General features: G+C 52.5%; 1 protein-coding gene and 1 long non-coding RNA gene across 6 annotated transcripts in view; one reads left to right on the top strand and one right to left on the bottom strand.

Annotated features, from left to right (window-relative positions):
* Positions 1 to 17333, bottom strand: part of LOC116969039 (ribonuclease inhibitor-like) — a 451987-nt gene that overhangs the window by 28402 nt on the left and 406252 nt on the right. The gene's annotated exons all lie outside the window — the stretch shown is intronic.
* LOC116969041 lies at positions 1282 to 14444 on the top strand. 5 transcript variants are annotated; one of them, XR_004410592.1, is made up of 6 exons: positions 1282 to 1477; positions 1870 to 1957; positions 2114 to 2284; positions 2439 to 2469; positions 2796 to 2932; positions 3109 to 3427. It is a non-coding gene; the product is annotated as an uncharacterized LOC116969041 (long non-coding RNA). The 5 variants fall into 5 exon arrangements; XR_004410593.1 differs by lacking the exons at positions 2114 to 2284; positions 3109 to 3427 and having other exon boundaries at positions 2796 to 2863; XR_004410591.1 differs by lacking the exons at positions 2796 to 2932; positions 3109 to 3427 and having other exon boundaries at positions 2439 to 2604.

The raw sequence follows: 17333 nt of genomic DNA, 5'->3' as shown, positions 1-17333 counted from the left end.
ACATTTCGGCGAGCAAATCCAAATCTGGGAGTTCGTCTGCCGTGGCCGGAGTCGCGGGGATCGGAAAAACAACATGGTGCAAAAGATTGTTCATGACTGGGCCACGGGGAAAATATTCCAACAATTCCAGTTTGTCTTCAGTTTCAAATTCCGGGATTTGAACATGATTAAAGACAGAGTAAACCTGAGGGAACTGATTCTGGATCAATATCCTTACTTTGGGAATATGCTAGAAGAGGTCTGGAAGAACCCAGAGGGATTGCTGTTTATATTCGACGGTCTGGATGAATTCAAGGGCAAAATCGATTTTGCTGACAGTCGGAGAGACACAGAACCTAAGCACAGTGCCCAGATCCCGAGTGGTGGTGTGAAGTGTCTGATATTATGTACAATTTAATCCAGCACAAGCTGCTCCCAGGGTGTTCAGTGCTAGTCACCACCCGCCCCACTGCGTTACATTTACTGGACAAGCAGAGATCAGTGTCCGGGCTGAAATCCTGGGATTTGATGGTGAGGAACGGAAGGAATATTTCACCAGATGTTTTGAAGATCAGTCGGTGGCAGCAGCTGTTTTCAAACATGTGAAGGAGAACGAGATCCTGTACACCATGAGTTACAACCCCTCCTACTGCTGGATCCTTGTCCTGACACTGGGCCCCTTCTTCACACAAACACACCGGGACCCGCAGCGAGTTCCCAAGACCATCACACAACTATATTGCTACTTTATTTACAACATCCTGAAAAACCACGGCCGTGAGATTGAGAACCTCCGTGAGGTGTTACTGAGGCTTGGTCAAATGGCCTTCACTGGAGTGGCTGAGAAGAAGATTGTGTTCACAGATGAAGATTTGATCAAATACAATCTGCAGCCTTCCCAGTTCCTGTCCGGGTTCTTGATGGAACTTTTGGAGAGAGAGGATTCAGCCCGGAGCGTGGTATACAACCTTCCCGCACCTCACCATCCAAGAGTTTGTAGCCGCACTCGCACAATTCCTGACTGTAGATCGCGGGGATATCACGACACTCCTCATTGAATCCCATGGCATGACAGACGGGCGATTTGAAATATTTCTCCGTTTTGTTGCTGGTCTCTCCTCCCCACGGGCAGCTTGGATCCTGGAGGAGTTACTGGGTAAATTCCCTAATCAAACAATCTGCCGAGTGAGTGACTGGGTGAAGGGGGGAGGTTAAACGTCAGATTAGAAATACAGGCAGTGAGTTTGGTAAAAGGAGCTCCTGAACACGATGCACTACCTGTTTGAGTCTCAGAGTCCTATACTGGCTCAGCAGACACTGGGATCTGTGGAAAAACTTTCATTCAGTGGACTGGGACTGACCCCGATTGACTGTGCAGTCCTGTCTCATGCCATCAGGCTCTGTGATACAATCAAAGACCTAGATCTGGAGAGCTGCCACATTCAGTGTGAAGGTTCCAGCGGCTGGGACCGGCTCTGCACAAGTGTCAGTGCGTGAGGTAACTGTCCGTTTGTCGCTAACGCTGAACTGTAAAATTGTTCCACTATTTTGTTATTCCGTCCAGCACCCCTTCTATGGGGCCGAGCGGCCATCACTGTGCACGGGGTGGGGGAGGGGGGCACCTCTCCTATTTTACCCTCCCTCCCCGGGTCACCAGTCATCGACCCCTTCCCCCGGGTCACACGCACGCGTTGCCGCCGTTCTCTGCACGGGGAACATTTGTCGGTCGGTCGGGGAATGAGAATAAATGGTGAAAGTCACCAAACACCACATCCACAATAATGTGCTGAGGTGTTTCCTGAAATATCTGTTTGGGGGAAGTTATCTATCACAGCTTCGCCGGGCGGCCGGTGTATCAGCTTGTTTCTTACTCTGTCTGTTTGTGTTTAGACTGGGGAGACAACGACCTGGGAGATTCCGGTGTGAAACTGGCGTCTGCGGCTCTGAGGAACCCGGACTGTAAAATACACACACTGCGGTAAGTCCCAGACTGTGAGAGATTGTGTTTACACTCACTGGGTGTGTGACACTGAACATTAATATGATCAGTAATTGTGTCACTGATAAACACTGGGGATTTGCACCGTCTCCTGTCTCTCTGTGTCCCTCACGCTCACTCTCTCCTCATCTCCAGGCTGCAACGTGTCGGTCTCACAGATTCTGGAGCCGAGGATCTCGTCTCCGCTCTCAGTACAAACCACACGGTTACGTGGCTGGACCTAAGTGGGAATAAACTGGGAAATTCCGGAGTGAAACTGGTGTCTGCGGCTCTGTGGAACCCGGACTGTAAAATACAGAGACTGTGGTAAGTCCCAGACTGTGAGAGATTGTGTTTACACTCACTGGGTGTGTGACACTGAACATTAATATGATCAGTAATTGTGTCACTGATAAACACTGGGATTTGCACCGTCTCCTGTCTCTCTGTGTCCCTCACCCTCACTCTCTCTCATCTCCAGGCTGCAACGTGTCGGTCTCACAGATTCTGGAGTCGAGGATCTCGTCTCCGCTCTCAGTACAAACCACACGGTGACGTGGCTGGACCTAAGTGGGAATAAACTGGGAAATTCCGGAGTGAAACTGGTGTCTGCGGCTCTGAGGCACCCGGACTGTAAAATACATAGACTGGGGTAAGTCCCAGACTGTGAGAGATTGTGTTTACACTCACTGGGTGTGTGACACTAAACATTAATATGATCAGTAATTGTGTCACTGATAAATACTGGGGATTTGCACTGTCTCCTGTCTCTCTGTGTCCCTCACCCTCACTCTCTCTCATCTCCAGCTGGGCAGTGTCGGTCTCACAGATTCTGGAGGCCGAGGATCTCGTCTCCACTCTCAGTACAAAGCCCTCACTGACGAAGCTGTACCTGACACACAAACTCCCTCACAGACCGATGTGTCCCCGCTCTCCCCGCCTCATACTGAACCTCCCGAGTCTGGAGCTGATCGGGTGAGTGTTTGTGTTAATGTTTAATGTGATCAAATATCAGGGGATCCATCCATCCGCGGGGGTTTCTTTCTCCTGTGATTTTGTTCTGTAAATGTTGTTGAAATATTAACCCCAGTCCCTGTTATTGACCTGTTGTTTCATCTGTTTATTTCCATTTTATTCCTCAACTGTTTCAGGGTGAGGGTGAATAAGTTCAGTGCGACTGGGAAGAAGGAACTGAGGTCGCTGCAGGACTCCAGACCCGGACTGAGAGTGGACGTGTGAACATCTCTGGGTGTAAACGTCACCGCCGTGGGGACCGGAATATTGTTGGCCGATTCCTCGCCCTCCCCTTTAAACGGCCGCCCTCGCCTTTAAACCCCAACGCTTCCCGGGCCGGCCGGGCGGTGACATCAGAGGCGACCCTGCCCGCTGTCACGTGACCCGGGTACGCGCTGCTGCTGCTGATGCCGGATATCCGGTGCTGCCCTCCAGTGGGGGACGGGGGAATTGCAGCTGGGGGGGGTGGGGGGTGCGGGTAACCTGTAGGATCCCAGATGTGACTTTATCATCAGCGGCCCCCGCTCTTTCTGCGGGTTGATGGTGACAACTGTATCCATTTGGCAGAGAAGATTAAACATGACTCTGGTGGATTCCAGGCCAGGGGCATCGGAGATGTCCTCATTCTTCAGGGAACGGGGGTTCCCCTCTTCTACTGTAGATGAGGCTCTAACCAGGGTCTCTTCTATACCCCGTAATTCCGCTCTCACTCCCCAACCCCCCACTCGTAACAAGGGCAGAGTTCCCCTTGTCCTCACCTTCCACCCTACCAGCCGTCACATACAACAGATAATCCTCTGACATTTTCGCCACCTCCAACGGATCCCCCACTGGCCACATCTTCCCATCTCCTCCCCTGTCTGCTTTCCGCAGAGACCGCTCCCTCCGTAACAACCTGGTCCCTTCCCACCCAAATTACCCCCTCCCCGGGCACTTTCCCTTGCAACCGCAGGAGATGCTACACTTGTCGCTTTACCTCCCCCCTCGATTCCATCCAAGGACCCAAGCAGTCTTTCCAGGTGAGGCAGAGGTTCACCTGCACCTCCTCCAACCTCATCTATTGCATCCGCTGCTCTAAATGTCAACTGCTCTACGGGATATTCTTTGTGACTGCGCTGTAATTATAGAGAAGTGTAGGTTGGTTACTTCTTACTAACCAATTGTAGTGCTTGTTAATAGAAGCTCCACCTACTATGCGGTTTATATTATCAGAAGTCTGCTTAAGTAATTAGCAAAGATACTAGAACGGAGCAAGATAGACCACTCCTGTAAATTCCAATGGACTGACGTGTAGTACTCACGGAGCGGAACTTCCGCCATTTTAGTAAACTCGACCCGACTTCAGTTATGCCTCTCGCAGTGTAATCATCGTTGCGGGGGAACAAGTTGTGTTTACTATGTTTATAGTATCTTTGCTTGGTCACTATGTAATATTATGTTTATTGGTAATGAGTGTGAGTAGCTGCTAGTTACTGTAACACCATGCAGATGAATGCTGTGAGAGAGTGGACTTTAATAAACGTGTGTTGTACATTGACGTGTGTGCGACTGGACTCATTACAAGCAGGACAGCACAAGAATGGACCCTTCCGCCCACAATATTTGTGCATGAAAACATTTCAGTATCAGCTGAAGTTACCCACTCATCCAATCCTCTCCCTACCTTGTACTCTTGCTCACTGAAATATCTCTCGTATGCTAGAACGAAGACGACATTCTCCACCGCCTCTTGAATCGCCTCTTCCAGCCTCTGGCGGTAATGATTTGTCAATCCAGCAGCTGTCAATCATCACCCTTTCCAGGAGCTCCATCATCGAAGACATTGGAGGAGCTGTGATGAATCAAAATAATGGGAATTATCAAGTGTCTGTTTTCCCTCCACCCATAGCTGTCACCCCCCCCACTCTGCTAAAAGGCAGACCACATGACGGAGATGAGGCGCTCCGATCAGCGGGTTGCTGTCAGGCCACGAGCCGGTTCTACCCGCACCCTGCACGGAGGGAGGGAGACCCGGCTGTGATCCTCGACTTGCCCTGACAATGGTCCCCAGGCTGTTACTGTAACTTATTCCCTGCGGCATCTAAACAATGCGCTAACTCACAACAATTGTCCCTCTCCCACTGTTCAATCCCACGGGTGCATTCTCTTCTTGATTCTGGATGGACACATTGTTCAAGTTCAAGTGAGTTTATTGTCATGTGTCCCTGTATAGGACAGTGAAATTCTTGCTTTGCTTCAGCACACAGAACATAGTAGGCATTTACTACAAAGCAGATCAGTGTGTCCATATACCATAATATAAATATATACACACATGAATAAATAAACTAATAAAGTGCAAATAACAGAAAATGGGTTCATAATAATCAGAGTTTTGTCCGAGCCAGGTTTAATAGCCTGATGGCTGTGGGGAAGTAGCTATTCCTGAAACCTGGATGTTGCAGTCTTCAGGCTCCTGTACCTTCTACCTGAAGGTAGCAGGGAGATGAGTGTGTGGCCGGGATGGTGTGGGTCTTTGATGATACTGCCAGCCTTTTTGAGGCAGCTAAACCTTTTGACAGAATACACCGTTGCGACATTAAACGCAACTTATTCTCACACTTTAGCTTTAGCATTCAGAGTTCAGAGGCACAGTATGCAAACAGGCCCTTTGGCCCAGCGAGTCCATGCCAATCATCAATCGATCACCCGCTCACACTAGTTTTATGTTATCTCACGTTCTGCATATTAGGGGCACATTTATAGAGGGCAATTGATGTTCATGCCAGCATGCCATAGGGATGTGGGAGGAAACACACGCCGTCATAGGAAAAACATGCAAACTCCACACTAACGGTGGCCGTGGTTAGAAACGAACCCGAGTCTCCGGAGCCGTGAGCCAGTGGTTCTACCAGCTGCACTACTGTGCCCACACTTATTATTGTCACATGTACTGAGAAACTGTGACAATATTTTGTTTGCATGCTGTCCAATCTAATCAGTAATACTATACATAAATACGGCCAAGCCAAGCACAAGTACAGCAGGTAGAGTGGTAGAGAGTCTAATGAAATTTAATATGTTCATTGGCTCCTTTTACCCCATCCCCGCCCTATCTCGAGGGAGAGAGAGAGGGGACGGGAGAGGGATAGAGCTTCCCTGTACTCCCCTGTAGCTATACAAAACCTTATATCTAATTTACCAAACACTACATCTACTTACACACAAACCATGCTATATACAACGCCACCCGTCTCCGGGTGGCCAACTCATAACTGGTCCCCGTCACGCTGGGGCCACCCCTCTGGTGGCCCACCCGTGCAGGCCAGAACTCCTCCTGTCGAGGCTGCTGCCCCTCACCTCCCTTTGCACTACGGGGTTTTGAGTTACCCCTACGTTCCCTGTGGAGACTGGGCTCCCTCCAGCCGCACTCCGTGTGCCCTGTTTCGGCCACTCTCCTTCCGGCCCTCCGGGGCCGGCCTAGCCCTAGGTTTCATTAGGGATGGGGACCACCTTACTGGGGGTTTGGGACCCTGTCACTCCTACGTCTGACCGGGGTTCCCACACAGAGTGATACCTCCATCTCCTCTGCTTCTGCTAGTTCTGCCTCTCTTAGGCAGTCTACGTACGCCCTGCGGAGGCTGGAGTCAGCCTCCTTCTCCGCTGCTTCCAGTCCTCGCCCTGGAACACAGCCGGCTACTTCAGGCTGACTACCTGTGGACTACCTGGCCTCCTACGGTTTCCACATCAACCCGGGTCTGTTCTGATCCTGTTCTCTGACATGTACCCCTTTCTTACTTTTCTGCCCTTGTGGGGTCAAACAATTTACACTGGTTGATGTGGAACCATTTGACTCTACGGGGAAGCTGAATGGCATACACCATGGACTGGCTTTGTCCACTATGTTGTATGGCCCGCATACAGGGTTCAAACACCCCTACCCTAGCATATCTCCTGACCATTACCTGGTCTCCCCCCACTGCCCACTCGCAATGCCTGCGAGGCTCCAGCAGTAGCTTGTTTCTTTGGTGCTGGGCCCCCATGTTTCTGGCTGCCTGCCAGTGAACCTGTCTAAGTTTTCAAATAGCCTCTTGGCAAACTTGTCCCGGTTCACTTCCCTGAGCTGTCCCTCTGTTAGGGCTGGGACCATATGTGCATTGGCGTTCTCATGACCCGACCCGTCAAAGCTCATGGGGAGAGTACCCCGTACTCCTGGACTGGCTGTCCCGAATCCCCATAAGACCAGGGGTAAAACCTCCACCCACCGGTTTGGTGAGTCCCCTGTTTTCCTTCCTTATCCTTTCCTTTATTGCCGGTTTCAACCGCTCTACCGGACCCGAGGACTGGGGGTGGTAGGCCACATGCCACTTGGCCTGATGCCCAGTATTCTAAGGGGGACTGCATGACCTGTCCCGTGAAATGGCTCCCCTGATCTGACTCCACGAACTGTGGGAGTCCCCACCTGGTGAACACCTCCCTAACAGGATTTTTGCCGTACCCATAGCGGTGGCTGCTCTGCAAGGGAAGGCCCTACCCATTTTGAGAACACATCCACAAGGACTAAGCAGTACTTGTAACCCCCTTGAGCGGTTGAAGGGGTCCGATGTAGTCGATTTGAATCGACTGCCATGGCCCCTCCACCCTCCCGATGTGTCCCATGGAAACCTTCCTTTTCTGGGGTCTGGGTTGTTTGCTGCGCAAACCAGACAGCTTGCACAAAAGTCGCGAACATCTTCCCTGAGCCCTGGCCACCATCCTGCCATCTCTACTCGCTGCCATGTGGTCTCTGGCCCAGGTGACCTGCCCCTGGACCCTCATGGGCTAGTTTTAAAAATTCCCTTCTGTACAGGGAAGGCACTACCCACTTATCTCCCTTGAATAACATGCCTTCCTTCACTGACATGTCTTTACCCCCATACGGTCCCTCTGTTTTCTCCTGCCTGCAAATGGCTGCTGAGGCAGCCTTTAAATAGGGTCTTGTGCCTGGACCGTGGTCAGGTCCGGAGCCAAAACCACTCCCCGCACTCTCCTTTTCACGAGGCTGCTCCTGGCTGCAGCTACCTGTCCTTCCTCATAGGGGTCCCATGCTTTCCCACTCCTGGCTCCTTCCTGGCCAAGCCATCCGCCCTCTGATTTCCCTTTCCCCGTGGCTCCGTTTTGGAATGGGCCTTCACCTTATGGATATATCTATCCCCGCCCTTCCCTACGCTGCTACAATCCTCTCTAATAGTGGTTTAGTGGTCAGGGCTTCCCGTCCTGATGAGGTGTACCCTCGCGGGACCGATGGCCAAATATTCCGTGCAGGAATTGCATGTGAACATGCTGTCTGACATATGGGTATAGTGGGGAAACGCTTGGGATGGGTCACCCACGTACATTACCGCCGCCAGCTCTGCCTGCTGGGCGCTTAACGTATGTGGGAGTTTAAGAGCTAGGGCTATCTCTGCCTCGGGGTCCCAGATCCCACAGCCCGTGAGCCGTATGCCCTCGGAACACGAAACTGGACCCGTCCACGTATATTTCCCTACCCGTGGGATGTAACCCTGCTCTAAGCCCAAAGTCCACCTCCCATACCCCTTCCACGAGCAATGGTGTGGCCCCCTGGGTACACCAAATTGGCTGCGAGCTTGGGCTCACATAGCCTCTCAACCCTAAGGCCATTTGGGAAGGAGAAGGGTCCAGCGAGTGATCCTCGCACTGCTAACGGTCCCATCCTTAATCCGACCGTCCAGCAGCATCTGGGTTTGGGTATGGTGGTCAGGAGGGTTATGGGGGACATTCTTATGAAGACCTGTACCTTCTTCACTGCCAGTATGTGGCTAGCAGGTGCCGCTCACAGTTTGAATAGGACCTTTCTACCTCTGTGAGGACTCTGGAGGAATACACCACTGGCCTTAACTTGCCGTGCCGTTCCTGGAGGAGCACTGCGCTCAGGCCATCGCTGCTCGGCTACCTCCAGGAAAAATTCCTCCCTGTAGTCAATGGCTCCCAGAGCTGGGGCCTTTTGCAGGTCCCGCTTCAATGGACGATGCCGACTCGCACTGCTCATCCCACTCCCACTCTACCCCTTTGCGTAGCAGCCGGTGCAGAGAGTGTTGGTCGCGGCATAGTCCTCTATAAGTCTCGGCAGTAGCCCGTGACTCCCAGAAATGCTTACCCCCCCCACGTCCATTGGGACTGGGAGTTCCTGCACTGCCTGCCTTCTTGCTGTATCGATACCCCTTTCTCCGGCCCCTAAGGTCAGTTCCCAAGAACTTTACCTCTTGTAACCCTATCTGTGCCTTCTTGGGTTTATTTTTAAACCGCTCTTACAGAGCAGCTTCAGCAGTTCATTTACTAGGGGCCCATGTTCCTCACTGGTGTCTGTGAATAGCAAAATATCGTCCACATACTGGACGATCTTGTGGGGCTCACTAAATTCCTTTAAACATTCCGCCATACATTGGTGGAAAATCTGGGGCTATTGTGGAACCCTGGGGAAGACAGTTCCACGTGTACTGCTGCCCCTTGAATGTAAAAGCAAATTTGTACTGGTCTTCCTTCCTGACTGGGATAGACCAGAAACCGTTCGAGATGTCTAGCACCGTAATACAGATGCAGACGCTGGAATTTCTGCTAATAGGTCTGCTACAGCTGCCACAGTTGGTGCGCAGCCGGATATTCTTATTCAGGACCCTATAATCTACCGTGGCCCTCCAGGAATTGTCTGGCTTCCGTACAGGCCAGAGCGGTGAGTTCACGTGGGTTGCTATGGGCCTCAAAACGCTTTGCTTAACCAGTGAACTCAGGCGACTTCTAAGTCAGCCTCCGCTTCTCGGGGAAAACTATACTGTTTCTGCGGTCGGGACATGGGATCCCCGTCTATCCTGACCTCTGTTCCTGTGACCCTTCCACAGTCGTGCTTGTGAGTAGCGAATGCGGCCAAATTTCGCTTAACATGGCCTCGATACTCTGTCGGGGTCTGCCTCACTAGGACCTCTAGATCGTACCCCTCTCTGGGCTTCACGACACACAGAGCCCCTCTCTCTGATGCCCTCTCGATGACCATTAACTCCTTCTCTCTCTCAGCCCCTTCTCCTGCTATGGCCCCACAAACAGTGGTTCCTCAGGTCCACCAGGACCTGGTGGGCCACTATAAAGTCGGCGCCTAGTATCCCCTTTCCCCCTGCTCCCAACTCATCAGGACGCATTTCCACTGCGCCTGGAGTGCTCCTAATTGAATGGACAAGGGAACAGAGAAAAACCCCGTCTTCCTCATTTCCCGTAAAACCGACAAGACTATAGGTACCCCACTAGATAGAGGGGATGTACGGGGATTGTCCATGTGGACAATAGTACTGGAAGCACCTGTGTCCAGCAGGTAACTCCCGACCACATCCTGGACCTCCATCTTGACCCAGGGTCTCCCACATGGGCCATACTCTAATGGGCATAGGAATGTGGGCTGTTTCGCTGGAAGTCATAAAGGTGCCGGGGGTGCGGATATGGGGCGTGCCCTGGCCTGTTGCCATGGCTACCTGTCCGGATCCTCCCGCCTTTGACTGCAAATAGGTAATTAGATCTCTTACATCTATTGTTACCTCCGGGGCTGGGTTGGCCGTTACCGGGGTCCTATCCCCACTGCTCTACTTGGGTTTCTGCACTCCCTCTTGTAATGCCCGGGCTTCCCACACCCATAGCACACCAGCCTCATCTCGGAAGAGGTCTGGCTGCCTTCCTGTTCCACTGCCTCCTTTTGGGGGGGTGCCGGTACTATTTCGTGCACCTTGCCCTTAAAGGGCTTCTCCTCACTTCTCTCTCCATTGCGGTACGCAAGGGTGAGCTTCCTGATCACCTCCGCCTCGTTAAGGTTTGGGTCAGCTGGGTCGAACCAGTGCTCGGCCCTTGCCCTAACTCGCGGGAGGCAATTCGCCACCAGAGTCTTCAGCCAGTGAGCTGTTCTCCCATCTAAATTCTGCCTATCTAAAGGCATCCCACACGCTCCCTCATACACTGCCCACAGCCTGTCTGCGAACATGTCCGGGGACTCAGCTACCTGCTGCTCCGTCTCCCCCACCCTGGTGAAAGGACTACCCTGATTCAACCCCATGGCCTCCAGAACCGCTGTCTGTGCCGCTACCCATGTTTCAGGTCTTCCCCCTTCCCTGGAGGTCACTGCCTTGCATAGGTATGAATCTAGGGTCATCAGTAGCAGCTTTACCCGTTCTACCTCATCGCAATCGTTTATGTCGGCTGCCTGCTGCACCTCCATAAAATGCAATGACGGGTCTCCTGCCCTGGTTAACTTGGGAACCTGAGCCACCATCCCCCTCAGCACATGTGCCCCATGGGGAATGATGATATCACTCTCTATGGCCCCCTATCTGCCTGCCCTACCGGGGGACCATATTTCCTTTGCCGTGCCGGGCACATCTGCCCTACTCTGGGCTGTTGCCCCTTTACCCCTGGCTCTCCCACCATGATCGGTAACCCCACCACCTCGTGGTGTGCTACACATGGCGCGGAAGCCGCTAACTGAGGGTGCTCTCCCGCCCCTCCTTGGGCCTGTCCCTCCCCGGACAACCCGAACCCCACCTGCCGACCCGGACCTATCCCCGGCGCCTCAGGAGGCGGTCTATTCCCCTTTGCCACTGGGGAATCATCTGCTGAGGGAAGCCCTCTGCCCCCGGGGGACCCCCCTGGTCCTACCAGGTGAACCCGTCCCCTAGTCTTGGACAGAGTCTCCTCCAGCTGCGCTATCCTCGCCTGGCAAGGCCCGTGATCACTATTGCCTAGCTCGCTACGGGCCACCCTGTATGCTGCTTGTATATCCTGGAACTTTCCCTCCAGCTCCCTGCACTTCTGTGTACTCTGAGCCAGGAGTTCCTGGGCGTTCCTTTCCCTCTCCTTTGCCTCTACCACCTGGCATTGGAGGAATTCCTGGGCATTTCTGTGGGACTTCCCTCGCCTGCAAGATACACTGCCTGGCTTTACTGCATTCCTCAGATAGCCCTTCCCCTTCTCTAGCGCTTTCTTCAGCGCTGGCCCTAGCTTCTCTCTGTTGCTCTTCCAGTCTATCTATCTGTCTCTGCATATTGGCTACCTGCTGTGATAGGCACGCTAGCCAAACTGCCTTTTCCTGCCCTTTATTATACAGTTTGCTTTCCGTCCATTGAGCTGCAGCTTCTGCGGGCTGCTCAGCTCTCAACAGTGCTATCACCCATTGTTTGGTGAGATTGATCTTTTTAAACAGATAAGAGGAGATTCTCTCCTCCATCTTGCTACGTTCTCTCACCCCCTCTGACAAATCACATATCCCAAACCACCGAGGTCCTGCCATGGTCGCCATTCTGTAGGGGTTTTGTTTTTCCCTTTACTCCACAAAAGGATTCCCCTAGGTTCTAGACCTCGGAATTATGGTGGGATATGATAAAAGGTTGAATTGACCAGAGTGTGCCGATGAGAGAAAACAGAAACCAAGATGGACTCAAAGCAAGTCTAAAATTTACAGGCTTTATTAAACAATGAGAAATCGAATCTCACCAACACTACACAATGCGTGGCTAAACTTATGCTTTAAACTAAAACTATGGACGAAAACTATCGGGCACGTCGTAAAACTTACTTTAACACAAGTTACTTGCAAGCATACTCCCCCTTGACCTTTCTCCCCTCAACCTCCTATTTCGGGAAATTCACCAGGTCACCAGGATACTCACAGCGAAGTCGATGCAGGCCCACGAGCTGTCCAGCAGAGCAGGAAGAGCAGGAAGAGAGAGAGAGTTCTGGCTTGACTTCGGCTTTTATACCTGAGCTTCCTTTGAAACCCCCAGGTGGTCCTCTGGATAGAAGGGGTTCTTTTGATGTTTCCCAGTTTCGATCTGGCATGAACAATAGGCTTCCGATGATAAGGGGTTTGCTGATGTCATGATCCCTCAGCCTGATCGTTATCATCCCCGATGGTGATTGTGCTTGTGCTGGCCTGTTTACCACCGTCTGCTGAGGCTTGGTTCCTCCCTTTGTGTATCCAAGAGAATCTCGTTATCTCCGTCTCAGCCTTCCCTGTTCACACCGTTGTGTGATGTCCAAGTCCACAGGCCAGACGGGTTTGATTCTTGATGTGTATTGGAGGGGGTTTTTTTCCGTTGCAGCCAGCAAATTTGTCTTTTAAGATATCCATGTGCTTATTCAATTTCTTCCATAATTTTGGAGGATTTGCCCAAATAACTTACAGGGACACTACCCAGAAGTGTGTGGGGTCACACAGTGTGTCAGGGATTCTATCCAGGAGTGTGTGGGGTTACACAGTGTGTCACGGACATCCAGGAGTGTGTGGGGTTACACAGTGTGTCAGGGCCCATCCAGGAGTGTGTGGGGTTACACAGTGTGTCAGGGCCCATCCAGGAGTGTGTGGGGTTACACAGTGTGTCAGGTACTCTATCCAGGAGTGTGTGGGGTTACACAGTGTGTCAGGGACTCTATCCAGGAGTGTGTGGGGTTACACAGTGTGTCAGGGACTCTATCCAGGAGTGTGTGGGGTTACACAGTGTGTCAGGGCCGATCCAGGAGTGTGTGCGGTTACACAGTGTGTCAGGGACTCTATCCAGGAGTGTGTGGGGTTACAGTGTGTCAGGGACACTATCCAGGAGTGTGTGGGGTCACACAGTGTGTCAGGGATTCTCTCCAGGAGTGTGTGGGGTTACACAGTGTGTCACGGACATCCAGGAGTGTGTGGGGTTGCACAGTGTGTCAGGGACTCTATCCAGGAGTGTGTGGGGTTACACAGTGTGTCAGGGACTCTATCCAGGAGTGTGTGGGGTTACACAGTGTGTCAGGGACTCTATCCAGGAATGTGTGGGGTTACACAGTGTGTCAGGGACATCCAGGTGTGTGGGGTTACACAGTGTGTCAGGGACACTATCCAGGAGTGTGTGGGGTTACACAGTGTGTCAGGGACATCCAGGAGTGTGTGGGGATACACAGTGTGTCAAGGACATCCAGGAGTGTGTGGGGTTACACAGTGTGTCAGGGACTCTATCCAGGAGTGTGTGGGGTTACACAGTGTGTCAGGGCCCATCCAGGAGTGTGTGGGGTTACACAGTGTGTCAGGGCCCATCCAGGAGTGTGTGGGGTTACACAGTGTGTCAGGGACACTATCCAGGAGTGTGTGGGGTTACAGTGTGTCAGGGACACTATCCAGGAGTTGTGTGGGGTTACACAGTGTGTCAGGGACATCCAGGAGTGTGTGGGGTTACACAGTGTGTCAGGGACATCCAGGAGTGTGTGGGGATAAACAGTGTGTCAAGGACATCCAGGAGTGTGTGGGGTTACACAGTGTGTCAGGGACACTATTTAGGAGTGTGTGGGGTTACACAGTGTGTCAGAACGCTGCCAGGAGTGTGTGGCGTTACACAGTCTATCAGGGCCCTTCCAGGAGTGTGTGGGGTTAAACATTTTGTCAGGGACTCTATCCAGGAGTGTGTGGGGTTACACAGTGTGTCAGGGACTCTGTCGAGGAGTGTGTGGGGTTACACAGTGTGTCAGGGACTCTATCCAGGAGTGTGTGGGGTTACACAGTGTGTCAGGGACATCCAGAAGTGTGTGGGGTTACACAGTGTGTCAGGGACTCTATCCAGGAGTGTGTGGGGTTACACAGTGTGTCAGGGACATCCAGGAGTGTGTGGGGTTACACAGTGTGTCAGGGACACTATCCAGGAGTGTCTGGGGTTACAAAGTGTGTCAGGGACTCTATCCAGGAGTGTGTGGGGTTACACAGTGTGTCAGGGACATCCAGGAGTGTGTGGGGTTAAACAGTGTGTCAGGGACACTATTTAGGAGTGTGTGGGGTTACACAGTGTGTCAGGGACACTATCCAGGAGTGTCTGGGGTTACAAATTGTGTCAGGGACTCTATCCAGGAGTGTGTGGGGTTACACAGTGTGTCAGGGACATCCAGGAGTGTGTGGGGTTAAACAGTGTGTCAGGGACACTATTTAGGAGTGTGTGGGGTTACACAGTGTGTCAGAACGCTGCCAGGGGTGTGTGGGGTTACACAGTCTATCGGGGCCCATCCAGAAGTGTGTGGGGTTACACAGTGTGTCAGGGACTCTATCCAGGAGTGTGTGGGGTTACACAGTGTGTCAGGGACTCTATCCAGGAGTGTGTGGGGTTACACAGTGTGTCAGGGACACTTTCCAGGAGTGTGTAGGGGTTACACAGTGTGTCAGGACTCTATCCAGGTGTGCGTGGGTTACAAAGTGTGTCAGGGACATCCAGGAGTGTGTGGGTTACACAGTGTGTCAGGGACATCCAGGAGTGTGTGGGGTTACACAGTGTGTCAGGGACTCTATCCAGGAGTGTGTGGGTTACAATGTGTCAGGGACCATCCAGGTGTGCGTGGGTTACAAAGTGTGTCAGGGACATCCAGGAGTGTGTGGGTTACAGTGTGTCAGGGACATCCAGGAGTGTGTGGGGTTACACAGTGTGTCAGGGACTCTATCCAGGAGTGTGTGGGGTTACACAGTGTGTCAGGGACTCTATCCAGGAGTGTGTGGTGTTACACAGTGTGTCAGGGATTCTATCCAGGAGTGTGTGGGGTTACACAGTGTGTCACGGACATCCAGGAGTGTGTGGGGTTACACAGTGTGTCAGGGCCCATCCAGGAGTGTGTGGGGTTACACAGTGTGTCAGGGCCCATCCAGGAGTGTGTGGGGTTACACAGTGTGTCAGGTACTCTATCCAGGAGTGTGTGGGGTTACACAGTGTGTCAGGGACTCTATCCAGGAGTGTGTGGGGTTACACAGTGTGTCAGGGACTCTATCCAGGAGTGTGTGGGGTTACACAGTGTGCCAGGGACATCCAGGAGTGTGTGCGGTTACACAGTGTGTCAGGGACACTATCCAGGAGTGTGTGGGGTTACACAGTGTGTCAGGGACATCCAGGAGTGTGTGGGGTTACAGTGTGTCAGGGACACTCCAGGAGTGTGTGGGGTTACACAGTGTGTCAGGGACATCCAGGAGTGTGTGGGGTTACACAGTGTGTCAGGGACATCCAGGAGTGTGTGGGGTTACACAATGTGTCAAGGACATCCAGGAGTGTGTGGGGTTACACAGTGTGTCAGGGACTCTATCGAGGAGTGTGTGGGGTTACACAGTATGTCAGGGACTCTATCCAGGAGTGTGTGGGGTTACACAGTGTGTCAGGGACATCCAGAAGTGTGTGGGGTTACACAGTGTGTCAGGGACTCTATCCAGGAGTGTGTGGGGTTACACAGTGTGTCAGGGACATCCAGGATTGTGTGGGGTTACACAGTGTGTCAGGGACACTATCCAGGAGTGTCTGGGGTTACAAAGTGTGTCAGGGACTCTATCCAGGAGTGTGTGGGGTTACACAGTGTGTCAGGGACATCCAGGAGTGTGTGGGGTTACACAGTGTGTCAGGGACACTATTTAGGAGTGTGTGGGGTTACACAGTGTGTCAGAACGCTGCCAGGAGTGTGTGGGGTTACACAGTCTATCAGGGCCCATCCAGTAGTGTGTGGGGTTACACAGTGTGTCAGGGCCCATCCAGGAGTGTGTGGGGTTACACAGTGTGTCAGCGCCCATCCAGGAGTGTGTGGCGTTACACAGTGTGTCAGGGACTCTATCCAGGAGTGTGTGGGGTTACACAGTGTGTCACAGACATCCAGGAGTGTGTGGGGTTACACAGTGTGTCAGGGACACTATCCAGAAGTGTGTGGGGTCACACAGTGTGTCTGGGAGTCTATCCAGGAGTGTGTGGGGTTACACAGTGTGTCACGGACATCCAGGAGTGTGTGGGGTTACACAGTGTGTCAGGGACTCCATCCAGGAGTGTGTGGGGTTACACAGTGTGTCAGGGACACTATCCAGGAGTGTGTGGGGTTACACAGTGTGTCAGGGACATCCAGGAGTGTGTGGGGTTACACAGTGTGTCAGGGACACTATCGAGGAGTGTGTGGGGTTACACAGTGTGTCAGGGCCGATCCAGGAGTGTGTGCGGTTACACAGTGTGTCAGGGACTCTATCCAGGAGTGTGTGGGGTTACAGTGTGTCAGGGACACTATCCAGGAGTGTGTGGGGTCACACAGTGTGTCAGGGATTCTCTCCAGGAGTGTGTGGGGTTACACAGTGTGTCACGGACATCCAGGAGTGTGTGGGGTTACACAGTGTGTCAGGGACACTATCCAGGAGTGTGTGGGGTTACACAGTGTGTCAGGGACTCCATCCAGGAGTGTGTGGGGTTACACAGTGTGTCAGGGACTCTATCCAGGAGTGTGTGGGGTTACACAGTGTGTCAGGGACATCCAGGAGTGTGTGGGGTTACACAGTGTGTCAGGGACATCCAGGAGTGTGTGGGGTTACACAGTGTGTCAGGGACATCCAGGA

This window comes from Amblyraja radiata, assembly GCF_010909765.2.
Source record: "Amblyraja radiata isolate CabotCenter1 chromosome 42 unlocalized genomic scaffold, sAmbRad1.1.pri SUPER_42_unloc_2, whole genome shotgun sequence".
NCBI classification, from domain to species: domain Eukaryota; kingdom Metazoa; phylum Chordata; class Chondrichthyes; order Rajiformes; family Rajidae; genus Amblyraja; species Amblyraja radiata.
The sequence above is the reverse complement of the archived record's forward strand: the minus strand, read 5'-3'. Positions and strand labels throughout refer to the sequence as shown.